This window comes from Cheilinus undulatus, linkage group 10, assembly GCF_018320785.1.
Source record: "Cheilinus undulatus linkage group 10, ASM1832078v1, whole genome shotgun sequence".
Lineage (NCBI taxonomy): Eukaryota > Metazoa > Chordata > Actinopteri > Labriformes > Labridae > Cheilinus > Cheilinus undulatus.
In genome coordinates this window covers 37184939-37200640 of record NC_054874.1, presented here as the reverse complement: position 1 = coordinate 37200640, position 15702 = coordinate 37184939, and the positions used below count along the sequence as shown (strand labels likewise).

General features: G+C 36.9%; 1 protein-coding gene across 1 annotated transcript in view; it reads right to left on the bottom strand.

Moving 5' to 3' along the window:
• lingo2 (leucine rich repeat and Ig domain containing 2) overlaps positions 1-11276 on the bottom strand; it is a 158509-nt gene extending 147233 nt beyond the window's left edge. Inside the window, exon 1 of the mRNA XM_041797875.1 lies at positions 11188-11276. The gene's annotated coding sequence lies outside the window, so the exon portion shown is untranslated. The remainder of the gene's footprint in view (positions 1-11187) is intronic.
• Positions 11277-15702: the final 4426 nt, after the last annotated feature.

The following is a 15702-nucleotide window of genomic DNA, read 5'->3' as shown; positions in this document are numbered from 1 at the left end:
TATTCCAACACATCTGTTGTGTTTTGACACAAATTTTGGATTTCACTTTACAGGGACTTTAACTAAACTCAGCTCACATGGAACCACGTCTGCAAACTAGTCCGGGCAGACAACTTGATCTGTGCTGATTTCACACTTGCCATGTGTCATTATCCAATTACCTGACAAACATCTTCCCAACTGACGGTGTGCAAGATATCCGGTCTCTCCCCCTGCCCTGCTATTGCCAGCTCTGCCCTGGATAAGCTCTGTGCTCCTGCTTTCAACCCTGGCACCTCCCAAGCATCCACCTGCAGATACTATCTCATGATTCCTCAAATTCTGCATGTAATATAAGTCTGCACGGAGTGATGAGGTCGTAGCCAAGACACCAAACAAAAACTATGTTGTAATAAATGTTTAAACCATTACAAACATGAGCTGCCTTACTGAGAGATGCCAACCTGCTTCACAACGACAGGACCTAGCAGAAATGAATTAAAAAAAACAAAAAAACTTGACAATATAATGAAATGAAATAAGAGACAAGCTGACAAATTAGAAATGAAAACCAGTTCTAAAACATTGTAAAACATTAAGTCAGGCTATAAAATTACCCCATATCAAAGGTAATGTAAAGCTTTTTAAAAATCAAAAGATGTTATTTTCAATAAGACATAGAGATTCTGTTATTTTAATGTCCAAAGGCAGTGAATTCCATTAAAGCTAAAAAACTAAATAAATTAACTAAAATCCAAGGATCATTATAAGTTGATATTTTATGGAGTTTAAATTAACCACTGCTAATGAGTCCTCAAATGTTTGGCATGCACAATAATGCATTAAGGTTTCATCCCTACATTATTAGAAAACACAGCTCTATATCAAGAGGGCCTCAGTGACACATCTAATTATAAGGCAAATAGGCTGATCTAGGAGAAACTGTGCTGTGCAAAAGTTTCCTCAGGATGCTGACATGCAATCCTTTTTAACCCTTAGATGCACAAGTGACTGGACCCTACACTCTTCCGTAAGTGGGTCTAAAATGACCCATGTCAGAATCAATGCGTTTTTATGCCACTGTTGTTATTTTTGGTTAAGAATAATCATTTGTAATATATATTATGTGTTCTATTTTGGTCATGGTCATGAAAGTCATGAATTTGTCTTTCGTTTGTTGTTTCTCTCTTGTCCCTCTTTCTGCATCCCCCTCGTCTCTTTTCCTGCCCCCCTCTCCTTCCTCCTCTTTTCAACCCTAGTGTGGCTTTGGCAGATGGCAGTCAGCATGAGTCTGGTTCTGCTTTAAGTTCTTGCCCGTTAAAGGGGAGGACTTTCTTGCCACTGTAACGAGGCTAATACTGCTAGTGCTGAGCTCATTGGTGAGATTCTTGGCTCTTTATAATAATACACCAAAGAGTACGGTCTGGACCTGCCCTCTTTGTGAACTGCCTAGAGATAACTTTGGTTTCTAGCAAACAATTGGCTGATTGATTTATAATAATGATTGGTAATAATGGTTCTTAATTAATTGAGTCGAGAAATTAGCCTTTTAAGTTGTCGTGGAACCAGAATTTCTTTAACTTGTTCATTATTTCAGTAAAAATAAAAAATACTGATACCAGATGCCTGTGCATGCAGGTAGCAGATACAGAATACTGTTATCTGGCTTTACTAACCCTGACAAAACGGCTTGTGCTGAACAGTCACACGAAGAGTTTCTTTGAGGGTGTTCACAAAAAAGTGGTGGAACCAGCAGCATATGACCAGTCAGACACATGGACCAGACTGCTGTCAGCAGATTTCCATATTTTACAAACTGGGAGCATATTGGATAAATGATGTAAGAAAAACATTTAGAAGTTTACCAAATGCTCAAGACAACATTAACACAGCTGCAGGGACTGATGTGAAAAGAATATGCACAAAAAAAAAAAAAAAATTGCCAAGTGTAAATGCACAAATTAAGGCTGATAATATCACTTCATCATCATTAGTGCATATCTAGTTTGAATTTAATACCTCTGATTTCTTCCCTCAAATCAGTTATTTTCTCACTGGGGCAATTTCAACAGTTTAATATTTCAGCTGCAGCTCCATCTGTATACTCACAAAATGAAAATGAAAATGAAAACGTAACTAAAAACAGTAAGATTCTTTTTGTTTCCTGTAAAGGCTATAGGCTTCAGTGCTTGACGAGTCCATGCTGTAAATTTACGGCAGAATCTTAACAGCATGAACCCATTATTTAGGAATACAGCACTTAACTGTTATCATAAAAGCTAGTCTATTAAATTACACTCTTTTGGCCTCTTTAAACACAACTATAATGTTTTTACCCCCTTAAATACCGCTCTTTCCTGCCAACCATGTATTTTGGGAGGGGAAACTTCACGTGAGCTGCACATATGGAGTTCAGTCTGTTCTTGTCTTTGCCCTCCATCTATATGTATGCAGTAAAACCTGGAGTCATGTAACCTCAGTGTTAAACATGTCAGAGTTGATTCTAATCCACAAAGCATCATTTTAACTCAATTCTGACAACTGGCTGTCAATGTTGGAGTGACTGGACAATGTAAGTAAGTGTTAGTCCAACTCTGTAGAGAGTCACTGATAGTCAAATGATCTAAGCTACACCCACTGTCATTTCCAATCCAGGGATGGAGTTTTCCCATCATGCCCCTGTGCAAAATGTGTGTTTTAGATGTGTTGATATGTGTTGATATGTGTTTAGATGTGTTGTTGCCTGTTATTACCGTTGTTGGATGTTAAACACTTCTGCACCTTGAGTGAAGTTATCCAATAAGTCAGTCATTGCCTGACTGTGGTGGGGTATTGTCTACAAGAAATTACAAAGTACAGACATCTAATTCAGAATACATTCTACTTCCTCTTTGCTCCATGGTTGCCATAAGAAACATTACTTTGCCGCAGTAGTTCATGGTGAATTAGATTTTTTTTTCTTTTTATTTATGAATTAAAAAATAATACATTGCTGCTTTTTCATGCATGTGAAATATAGAATTATCAAATTTATAAAAGGCAAATAAAACAAGAACTAACATACAAAGTAGCATTTGAGACAAATTAGTTAAGTGTAAGATGTTGCAAAGGGAAAACCAACTATATAATGTATTTTTAAGCAAATCAGTTAATAGTAAAACACTGTAAAATAATTTTAAAAGCCTTACTGTTTTTTCATTATAGAACAATACTGTACAATTTAATGACAGTAAAAACCTGTTAATTTCATGGTAACATAATTGCAACCCTACTACCAGCTAGTTACTGTAATTCTACAACAAAAATGTTAACAGTGTGGAAAGTATCATAATATAATTTCATGATCAGAAATTTAACATAAAATATCATACAGGAAAGACAAATTGTTAGTCCCTCTCACTTCTTCCCTCTCATATTCAGCTAACATAATTCCCTATAAAGACATCAGAAGACAACCTTATTTCTAAGCGTGTCTGTATTGTTATTTAACGTATAGGTGCTTAGAGAAAAATGCTCATAAAAAGGTTTGTATACTGTACACTAATGCTCAAAATTTAGTACAGTTCTTATAGCAGTCATTGACCAAATTGCTCATTTTCAGTAGAACACGTCAGGCTCTGATGATAAAACAAGAACCAAAGTTTACTTCATCCTTAATAGAGTGAAGTGTAGACAACAATCCCAACGTTAACATGGTCTAACTGTCAATTAGTGAGTGTTAGAAGAATAAAGGGAAATTGTATAATCAGTGTAAACGCAACATCAGCTTTAAGCTGGCGTATTGACTGCTGCAGAGATTCAGCTGCTATGATGTAACCGCCTGAAACTCCCACAGAGTGGTTGATATCTTAACTACACTCGCTTGGGAGTTTTGTTTTTTTTCCTCCTTTTAATTGATCAGAGATGTTACAGTTTAAGAGGCAATTGAGCTTAACAAGACTTTAGTGCTAACAACAGCAGCTGGATGATCAGCCGGTGCATCCAGAGACATATGTGAAGTTTAGAACAGACCCATCAAGCTTGGTCTCGATGCAGCTCTCTCTGAAGGAATACGACAACTCCATTTGGATGCAAAACACAATCCCATGCTCGGCTGGCTCCTCCCACGAGAGGCTGGGAGATTAAGATTTAATGGTGATACTGAAGGAATGACACTATCTGTCTGCATCCTCCCGTCTCTTCACACAACATCACCTCCGCTGCTTTTCTATCTCTGTCTCTCCCAAAAGCACAGATGCAGACGACACACTTGCCTACACAGCCATGCGTGCAGTCAAGTTTGGGTAAACAAACACAAATATGTGTGAGATACATGCATGCAGTTTACAAACGCACATTCAATCTAAAATCTGACAAAAGCTCAGCTTCTGGCGAGTGAAGTCAACTGGAGTTTGACTTGTAAATTAAAACTCTTGTCAAGATGATCTTTTTGTTTAGTGAATGCAGGAATTGGCTTCAGAAATGATGGATCTGCTCTCAACAGGCCCGGCAAAACAAACATGCCTGAGGGGGGTGCACTGATCTGTGCTGTGTTACAGCGTGATATACTGTTCAGATGTCATCAAGACATCCACACATTAGATTATATCTGACATATAAGAATGAGAACCGGAGCCCTTCATACATTTACCAGAATCTGTATCTTCAGCCAGGATTTTCTGTCAGACTAAATTACTGAATAAAGACATCAAATCTAATAAACCAGACCATGCTTAGGGTTTGCTGCTTTTAGGAATGATCCCATTGCTCTTCAAGTCTGCAAGAAAAAAATAGTACTAGAGTGGTATCTATATAATAGAAAAGTGGCACAATCATCTCACCTACAGACTAAATCAAATCCAACCTCAATATTCCAATAAAAGACCTCTTTGGAAAATTCACTTGCAACCACCATGGCAGGAGTGATGTGGAATAATATCAAGGTTTAAAAGTATCTGTAATGTTTTTTTCAGACAAAATTCCCTAACCTTGCATATTTGAAGCGATATTAAGAAATGAAATCAAGAAATGGATCAGCTTTCACTGAACTTCTAAGCTTATGTTATTTGAATAAAGGAACACATTATCTTGTGTTTAATACACAAGCATATATATGCAGTGAACAACAAGAATACCCAAGTTCCCAGGTTATCTAAAACTACCAGGAATGCTCTTTGGCAACTTCTTTCAAATCCTGTTAAATGCTCCTTTTAATTGTGTATGACCGAATTGTCCCAGGTTAAGAAAATGCTAGCACAAGTGAAAGGATATTGAATTGGTTTGCTGAGTGTCACTAAAGTCAGCAGTGCTAGCACCTCCTGGCTTCAGTACCCTTGTCTAATAACTTGCTGAATGTGGTTATTCATTGCTCTGGTTGAGTGGTTCTACTCAACTGTCCCAACCATTAAAGTTAACTAAAACTAACTAAATAACTAAACCTAAATTCAAAAATCATTTTCAGTTAACTGGAACTAAAATAAAAAACTAAGCTGTACCAAACAACAAACATTAACTAAACTGTACAGTGCACTTATAAAATAAAATAAAATAAAAATCCTAGTTTTAGTCTTTGACAAAATAATCTAATTGTGATTTTTTTCCCCTAATATTGGGATTGCAATTTGAAATGTGATTATTTCTTAAGTTCCTCATCATATGCATTTTCCAACAAACACAATATTAGACTAAATCAGGGCTTGAGTATTTTGGAAAAATATGGAATCATGATGATTTTGACTGGTATTGCTAATTGGACGTGAATTGTTGCATTGAATGGAGTGATCTTTTTTTGTGATTCTGATAAATAATTTAACAAAATATACAAAAATTAAGCATGATATGTAATGCACAATATCTCTGATGCAAATAAGTTGTAAACAGGTATTTTGACACAAATTTCAGGTAAAAAAAAAAAAAAATGCACCTTCTGTGATTTGAAAATTGCAACAGGCCAAATTGCAATTTAATGTAATTTTGATTAATTGCCCAGCCCTAGTCTGGGGAGTGTAAAATAGCCTGATTTGATTGGTTAAGACTTCACACAGTGGTAGTTTCATGTCTAGAGTTGTATTCAAACATAATCTTTAAATAAATAAAATGATAATTGAAGAGTAGCCTGAATATGTTTTTAAAAAATGTATGACTTTTACTGTATCAGAAAAAACTAAAACTAACACTTAAACTAATAAAAACTTAACTAAAACAAAGCATTTTTGCAAAATAAACTCAACAATACTAACAAACCAGCAGTAAATACTAATTAAACTGAAATTGGACATAGAAAGTTAAAATGAAATAGAAACTAAAACTCATGAAAAATCCAAAACTAATATAACCTTGGTCCCAACACAGCCTGCATACTAAACCAGTTAAAAGATCAAAACACTACCAAACACTCTATGCCAAAAAAATGCTATCTGTGCTATCAATAAAATTATTCACTGTGCTTGTTTACATCCTGGTCATAGATCCAATTAAATCTAAATATAGAAAGTTATTACCTCCTGTAGCATGGCAAGAGCCATCAACCAGGGCTGAAGGGATTACTACTGGCAGGAAAATATATTTTACAAATATGATCACAAATATTATATACAAAATATGAATAAAAATGTCATAGTAATACCATTTCATAACAATGACAAGAAAAATGTCAAAATCAATAATGTGACTCACAGAAATAAATAACTTAAAAATCCACAGCCCCTCAGAATGACCTACTATTATTCTGAGATAGCAGCATATGGAGAGAGAGATACAGCACCTCCTGTACTTTGCAATCCATAATCTTGAATTATTTATGAATCAAGGATGCTTCTTTTAGAAGCTGTGAAGAGTTCATGGACTCATTGGAAATTTAAAGATGCTCCTGGTGTTACTGAAAGAAACAGGGTGACAATATGAACCCTAGCCTTAGATAGCACACATCCTGCTGTTATAACTTGTTTGTCCCTCCTGCATTGATGAGGGATCAAGTCCTTTTTTTGTGATGATTTTTTTTTATGTCAGGCAGAGAGGGAGCAACAGGGGACACTGACTCTACAGTGCAGCTCGGTGACAGGGGTTGCATAAATCCAATGTAGCTGAAAGACTTGAACAGGCCTGGTTTTACACAGCCAAAAGTGCGTCAGAGAAGCCATTTACTTCTGTCAGCTCATGACATAATAGTATATGAGTTCAAACTAGGGAGAAAGCATCCTTGAATAAAGTGCTTGAGTCAATAATGAAACAATGAGTGTCCTAGTTTGCACCCAGAGTAGCATAGTGCAGTGCTCACAAGGCGAAGTGTCATTTCTAGTTTTTCACAGATGCACTTGTCATTTCTCCTCACGTTGCCTATCTTGTGTAAGAAGCGATGTACCTTCTGTGTGGGAGTGTTGGTCTGAATACATGACGTGCTTAGGTCAGAAATATATTTGCTGTTTAGCCTTTATTTGCATATGAACCTGGCTGATTTGTGGGCTTTCTTTTAAAAATGATTGCCTTTGTGCAACTCAAATTACCGGAGGACACCTCCAGAGGGCACACCAGAGATTTCAAGTCATATGCAATAATCTGACCTATGTGGGATGTATACTAAAGACATTGAAACACTTGAAGAGGTGACTTTTATGTTAACTCTGGGCATATGGACTTAATCAAAAAAATAAACAAATACAATTGTATTCATAGCTATCACTTGGATAACCGGTAAACCAGTCTTTATTCCATAAGTTTTACAGGTTTCAACATAAACTGCTAATGTAAAATGTATCTTTTGCCAGCTAGTTTGACAGACATGATTGTCAGGTACAGATGGAGATGATTGTTGGCTTGGTTTATCACTTTGTCTCTTCCATTGTTGCCCCTGATGCTGTGTTGACTGTCACATCCCCTGTTTCAGTACACTGCCTGCATAGTGAACAGCAGGTACTACCTTTAGAATCATCCTAGGCAGGAGAGAGCGCCTTCTCTATAATTATCATGAACTTCATTTGCTCAGTTATTCACTCACTTTACTGCTTATTAGTGCCCTACTGTGTGGAGGTATAGGGAAACATGTATAGCTGGCTACAGCCACGTTGAACACTACAAAAACAGCAAAGAAAACAGTTTATATTGTTGGTTTTCAGATACACACTCATCAGTTATTCTTGAAATCTAAAACTTTAAATTGTTAAACCTTGTGGAATTCAAAACTTCTAAAATAATGTACAAAGCAAAGAATTATCTGCTGCCAGGAAATATTCAGAAAATGTTCTGTGGAGGAGAGGGAGGCTATAATTTAAGGGGGAAGTTGAATTTCAAAATCAATAATGTCTGTACAACAATACAAGTTTCTGCATTACTATTTGTGGAGTGAAATTATGGAACAGACTGGTGATAAAACACATTTAAAACATAAATCAGTTTGAAAAAAGGCAAAAAAGAAAAGATTCTCCCAAGGCACTGTGATGAAAAATTAACGTTTGTTATGCAGATCATGACGTACACTAAGCATGTATGTTTGAATGTACATTACTGTTATTGTTGTTATTATTGCTGCTAATTTTGGTTATAGTGTATTTAAGTATTCTTCGCACCTTTTTAAAAATCTTTTTATTATAGTATATTGTATTAACCTGACACGCCACCAACACATCCATCTGGGAAAGCTTCAATAGGAAACATTTGAGAAAAGGCAGAGGCTTTGAAAAAAACTCGGAGATTGATTGGATGAACATTCTGTCTGTCACATCTCTACGGGCCAATCAGAGAAACAAAACACAGGACATGGCAGCTATTGAGCTGGAATAACGCGAAACATGGTGACTATAGACATGTCAGTACTCGACTTTTGTCATTTTTGAAAAGAAAACAACTCACTGCTGTTCTTTGTTCTTCTTTTAATGAAGAAATGTCAAGTTCTGATAAAACTTGTGCTTTAGCAGCATACACGCGAAGCTCTTCTGCCATAACTGCACCAGCCTCTCGCTGCTGCTTGTTTACATCACGACTCTGCCATGCCTGAAAGTACTGCCCCTAGTCGCTGATTGGTCCTGTCACTTTCTAACCGGGCCCAAGCGGTTTAGATGGGAGCCTAACAAGATGGATTTGCCAGTGAAAAACAAGGAAATGGGCGTATCCATCTGCTTTGCAAGGTTAACATAGTATATACTTTTGTTAAATATTGCTCATTTCTGTCTCTTTTTTGTTAAGCTGTTGGGATAATCAAATTTCCCTCGATGGTGGGAGTGCTTGTTACAATCCATAATCACTGTATGCCTACGTCTGTTCATTAGGATCTATTCAGCCACTTTTATTTGTTATGTAGTCCTTGGTATGGCTTTACTTTATTTAGGAAACTCATTCACATATTTGCTGGAATTTCCTTTTACAGTATAAATGAAAAGAAATCAATGTGTTTGCCAAAAAAAAAAAAAAAAAAAGTTTAAATTTTTTTCTGAAAACCTTAAACTATGACTTAGGCAATTATGCTATGAGGCCAACGATATGTTTCTACTTTTTCCTACTCTTATTTTGTAGTTTAATGTCAGATTTTTCTCTTTTTGATTCTTTTTTTTTATCTATTTTAAATGTAAATATCATATTTTCCCCAGTGTCATATCTTTTTATGATACTGGTGCTGTAAATGCTTTGTTTTTACTTTGTAACCTCAACTATTGCTTTTGAGTATAAGTGGTGTGTCATTAAAACTTCTGAGACTGATGTTGTTGTGTACTACATGAAGAGACACAGGTTATTTGAAGTAAAAAAAAATACATTTTTGAATCATAAATTGTAGCCGCATACTTTCTGTCCCTCTTACAGCTTGCTGTTGTGCCTTTCTAATGACGCTATTCATGAGGCTTTTCTAGCAAGCCTGGAACTTGGATGACTTTCAAGGTTATTTAAAAATGAAATCCATACCAGTTACTCTGATAATGAACATATTTGTGTCCATTTTAATCCATTTTCAATCATTTCCACAGGTATTTCTATCCACATCGTTATGTTATGGCTGTGATAATCAATGGCAGGCTGTTCTGTTGTCATGTCATGCTTTGCTAACCTGCACGTCTTTACTCTCAGATCATGCAGTAGGCGGCCTGGATAGCTTATAATAGAAAGAGAAAGAGAGACAGAGATCCTGTGATGTGTCCCTCTGTGTCTCTAAAGACAGGAACTGCTTTGAATAATGGCACAAATTCAGCCATTGCAAAGACAGATTGTGGGGATGTTTTTTTGTTTTGTTTTTTGTAAATATACAAATATTTATAAGACATTTATCATAAAATTATTACTTTCTCAATTTTTTTGGTCCCCAAGAGAGAAAGTCTCAAGTCATTTTTGTTTACTCTGCATCACACTTACAAATCTTTGAGGTTTAATTTCTGTTTAGCTTTTTATTTGTCTTTATCGTTCCAGAACTTTAAAAAAAATCAAGTGACTGTAGCACCAATTTTTTAAAGCCCAGTTTGTCCTCGAAAAAAAAGATGTTTAAAGCTTGACTGTGCACCACAAGGTTGACCTTTTACAAGCCATACAAGACAAAAAGTCCAGGTAAAATGAAATGAAATAGCATAGGTCTATGATAATACACTTGCTCTGATTTTCTTAGTGACCAGCAATAACCTTGTTAATGATGCAGTATTCTCCTACTATTTAGTGAGTCAGACAGTAAGATGCAACTGCGTAACATTACACTTAAATTTGTTTGGCACAAAAGGAATAAACTATCCAAAAAATGTGTAACATTGATTGCATTGTGCTAGATGCAGTTTATTTGACTTTACAAGAAAAAGGGAGAAAAGGAGTGTTTTAAATAGCACTAGAATTGTTGGGGCTTACTCGTTCTTCAAACACACATGAGTTTAGAGGTAAAAACACCCATTTGTGCGTCACTCTTTGCCAAAATGATGCCCTGTTTAACCAGGGGGTTAGATGCTCCCTTATTTCACATGCACTATGCATTTCACACCTCTAGTTCCACCTCTTCACACCTCCTTCACAATCTGCAAATGCCACAAATACAAAAAGACATTTGAAATATTCAGACAAGACCAAAAAAACTAAAGTTTGAAATGGCTGCAGGTTGTGATCCACATATCCCCTTGGCCAAACAGAGGGGGCTTTTCTTCTTGAGCAATATGTCCACTTTTCTCAAACATAAGGGCGCCAGGACTGAAGCCAAAGTAATGAAATTGTCCAAATGGACACACAACTCTCAGGAACAAAACAGCGAGGAAACAGTAAGTGTCTGCTGCTTACCACTTTGAGAAGCAATCATCCTCTCAGCCATGGCCTATTCTTCACTCTTTTCTTTTGTTGTGGTGCTCCCTATTTTCAGTATTTTATCTGTAAGGAGAAGAGTGGGAAGTGGTAAAAAAGAAACGAAAAATTACGGGTAAAGCTTGAAAAGACACAATGAGAATCAATAGAAAGGATAACAATTTCAAACATGTTGAAAACAGTGCTTGGGAAAAAAGATGAACATAGAAGAAACAAGAAATCAATAGTAGAAACGGAGATGCATGTCTGCAAAGCTTGCTGTGTGAAGTGTTTTCACAACACATAACATGCTATATATCCTACTTTATGTCACAGCTTACAGCGTCAGCACTGTGCCCAGTCAGTGGAGGGATTTTTTGGTTGGTTTAATTTTACCAGAATCTCCTGAACTTTTTTTTTGAGTCCTGAGCAAACAGTATGACCTACGCAAAGCACACTGCTCCCTCGCCATCTCCCCTCTCTTCTATAATGAGTCCCCTTATCCCGGCTGCAGGAGGAAACACAGAGGATGGTGATTATGCAAAAGGCGTGCCTGAGTTGGTAATGCGTTGATGAGAGCAAGAGTGGGAGAGAAAGAGGAGACAGTTATCTCCTCGAAGTCAAAGGCAACAGAGTGAGATGAAAAAAACTTTGACTCAGGACACTCTTGTTAAAATTACTCTTGACACCCTGCGCTATTAGTACGGCATTAATAGTTCAAGGACAATAGCTGTCCTGTTTTTTGATCATTTATCTGTTGGATCTCCTCGTTAAGACTGAATCCACTTCCTCACAATGACCGCAGAATATTGATGGGCTGTGAAAGGGACATTTTGCTGAATTTATAATATTGCCCTTTCTGCCTGCCCTTGATATTACAGAGGAGCAGAACATCTCTGACATTCCAGATTGAAAAACTTCATTTCTATGTATGAAAGTACATTGCCTATAAAAAGTATTCAACCCCTTGGATGATTTACCCTTGAACTGATTTTATAAATCAATCAAGGGCAATAGAATTTGGCTGTTTTTGAAAAAAAATATATATATATGATGGCATAAATATTTATCACCTTTAGAGTGACTGACTTTATTGAACAGAGGTCCATGTGATTGGTGCAAGTACACTCAAAATTAGTGACATCACCTAAGTGCTATGAATGTGTCTCAAGTGATTGTAGTATAAAAACACCTGTGTCTGGAAGGCTCAGTCACTGAATAACCAGTATTCCTGGCTACATTACACAATGAAGGCAAAAGAACACTCCAAGCAATTGAGAGAAAAGGTTATTGCAAAGTATAAGTTGGGGGACAGATAGAAAAAAAATCCAAGGCACAGAACATCAACTGATTTCAGTTAAATACACTATCAAGAAACAAAATAAACTTCTGAAGTGAAGCTCTGTTGAGGACTTTGCTGGTTACGGAGACTGAAAAAGATTGCAAAGGTTGTAAATTCCCAAACTCTGTTTGTTTTTTATGTCTTTGTTTTTCTAAGGTTGTCTACTCATGTAACCTTGCAAAGCAGATGGATTGGCCAGCATCCATGTCATTCATCAGGCAAATCCATTTGAAAAGCTCCAGTCCACAACTGTGGTCCAAACTGTTGTCATTTGGGGAGAATGAGGCGGTAGCTACAGCGGGGTTTAGTGGTACTGCAAGCCGATAATAATAGCCACCTTTTATTGTAGCAGTTTGCTCAGATGTTTATATTTTATAGACCCCCCCCCCCCCCCCCCACCGCCAAAACTGTTATTGTCACACTTACTTAATTGCAATAACTCTGTTCAAAAAAGCTACGCTCCATGAGGTATATTTGCTAAAACAGCAAACCAACTTTTTGGTTTCTCTGATGAATTTCACATAATAAGGGAGAAAACTGTTAAAAGTGGAGTTCTTGGATGCTGTCACTAATCCCAGAATGCTTTGCAAGTAGCTTGCTGCATTAATCAGGAAGGCTGCAATAAACATATTTTCTCCTCGTGTGAAATCCATTCATGGAATGAAAAAATGGTTTACTGTTAAGTATACACCAGATGGAGTGTGTTTTTATTGATCAGAGTCCTTAATTCAAAACAAGAAGAAAACAGCAAAGGAGCTAAGTAACGAGTCCCTTCTGTCGTTGTGGGATCGTTTTGTAAGGGCAGGGTATACATAGTTAGGGTTCAACGACAGCAGATATTTTTTTTCTATTAAGATGTTCATTTGGCCCAGAAGTCCTGTTTTCTAAGCCCGGCCTCAGTCTTGTTACCGTTCTATTCTCACTACAACTATTCCCTAGCAGTGTGTGATGTCACACGCATGAAGCAGCAGTCACATGGATTAACACTTTTAAATGTCCTATTTCTCCATGCCTGCTCAGAAAATGGCTGCATACATGCTGTGCTTCAAAAAATAATAAAAAAAAGAATACCATTGCTTCTATGTTTAAATTAGCTATCATTGAAGATTTGTCACATACTCCCACTTTAGAATTATTTTTACCATTCCCTTGCCAGCCATAAGCTTGGCTTGATTCATAAAGACGCATTAGCACACCATTTGCCACCTGGAATCAAGATGCACACCAATCAAGACAATAGTGTCCCTGCCTAATTATGTGACCATAAAGGCTTTTAATATGCAGGAGCACCTGGATGCTGTTAAAGTCATCAGAGCTTCATCAGCATTCATTCCATCTACCACAGCCCAAACTCTGATAATTGGTGCTTATTTTTAGTACAGAGAATAGCTAGGATTTAACTTAGATTTTCAAATATGTCCAACCAATTTAATTAATAATCTGATACAGAGAAAAGATTTAAGGCTGTATTCACTCTTAAAACTGAAAAAAAGCTCCATGATGACGATTTAAAAAAAAAAAAAAATCACCACATTGTTTATTTATGGTCATTTATACTTAAAAAGATGTTTCACCAGGAAATACAGTATTTTCATGCCTCCATCTTTTTATGGGGGCATTCACATGCAGAGTAGTTTAAAAAAAAAACAGTTAAGCTTATCACATCTACTATTATTTCATGCATTAAAGAAGGCAAAGAAGCATCTTTTGACCCTTTATTGGAAACAAGTGCATCCCATCACTACAACAGCAGAAAAAGTCCATTCCCATGCAATGTTGTGATTTTTCCTGCCTTCAATAAGTTGTTTTCATTCTAATGTTTATCTAAGGAATTTAACTAGACCCTAAAATAACTCATCCAACTGATCCAAATGTCTTTCCTTTCAGCTGAAGATACGCAGCTAATAAAGCAGAACCAATTACTCCACACAGCTGGGCCTCTTTTATATGTTCCTTTAAGATGGCGAGCATTTGATTGCTTGTAAATACACGCCTGATTTATACTTCTTTACAGTGCAAAACTCAGCGGGCCCAATGACAAGAAAGCAATTAATCACATTATTATGCCAATTAAGAAGTTGGTCTGCTTCAGTGAAGGTGGAAAATAAGTGAGGGAGTTGAAGATGTGAGAGTGAGGCCCCACCAGGAAGTTAATGCCAACCGTTAAATTACATCAATCTCTTCCATTCCCCAACATACGCTAAGTTTCACTTGTTGACACTGAAGTGAAGTGTGCATGTGGAGGTTTGAATTCACTGGCCTCCAGTTACTATTATTTTGTTTATTTGCATTCTGCATTTAAGAAGTTTCATACCAGTTAGTGCACTGAAAAATGTTTGGGAATCTGCTTGCAAGAAAAGGGATGAAGATAAAGATGCATTTTATGTTTATTCCAAACAACAGGAACAAAGAACAAGACTAGGTTAAAACCTAGTATAAGCCTGACCACAGTAATCTGGGATGCCTGTTGAAATGCCAGACAGAACTGTGTCCTCTGGAAGAGTGATTATATTTTACAATCATCTGGGAATGCTCCCATCGGAAGGGTTTGGGAAGGGCAGGACTTTTCACAAAATCTTCAGAAGGCGATTGGAGGAGCGTTCCATCTGTCACATTCGAAACGGACTATCAGAGGAACAAATTACATAGTTTGCATGCACTACTCTTGTGCCGGCCAACACTGTCTTAGATTGTTAATGGCAGAGCTTCATGTAAAATTGATGCCAAGGCCGCACGGGAGATGTGCAAAAGCAGCTTCTGTGCCAAGACAAGCTTTTGGTGTGAATATTTACGCTTGTTTTAAAGGGAAATCTAGTACAGTTCCAGTTAAATTGCCGTTTTCCTACAGCTACATTTAAACAAATGGCTACAACGGCAGCAGCCCCTGGATACATAAAAAAAAAAAAAAAAAGGATAAAACATAACGATCACAAACCCATGCCAAAACAGAGCAGGTGAAGAGCAAAAACATCTTATCTATCACAGAATGCTTTCAGTATTGCTTTGCCCTTGTTTTAATAAAGACATGTTGCCCAGTTCTGACCAAATTCCGAGCTAATCACTCCACTAGCAGGCATTGTATAGACGCATTCACACAAGAAGTTATCCTTTACCCTGTAACTATAAATAGTCAGGCCAAAGAAGGTTGGCAGAAGAGCAAAAACACCTTTCAC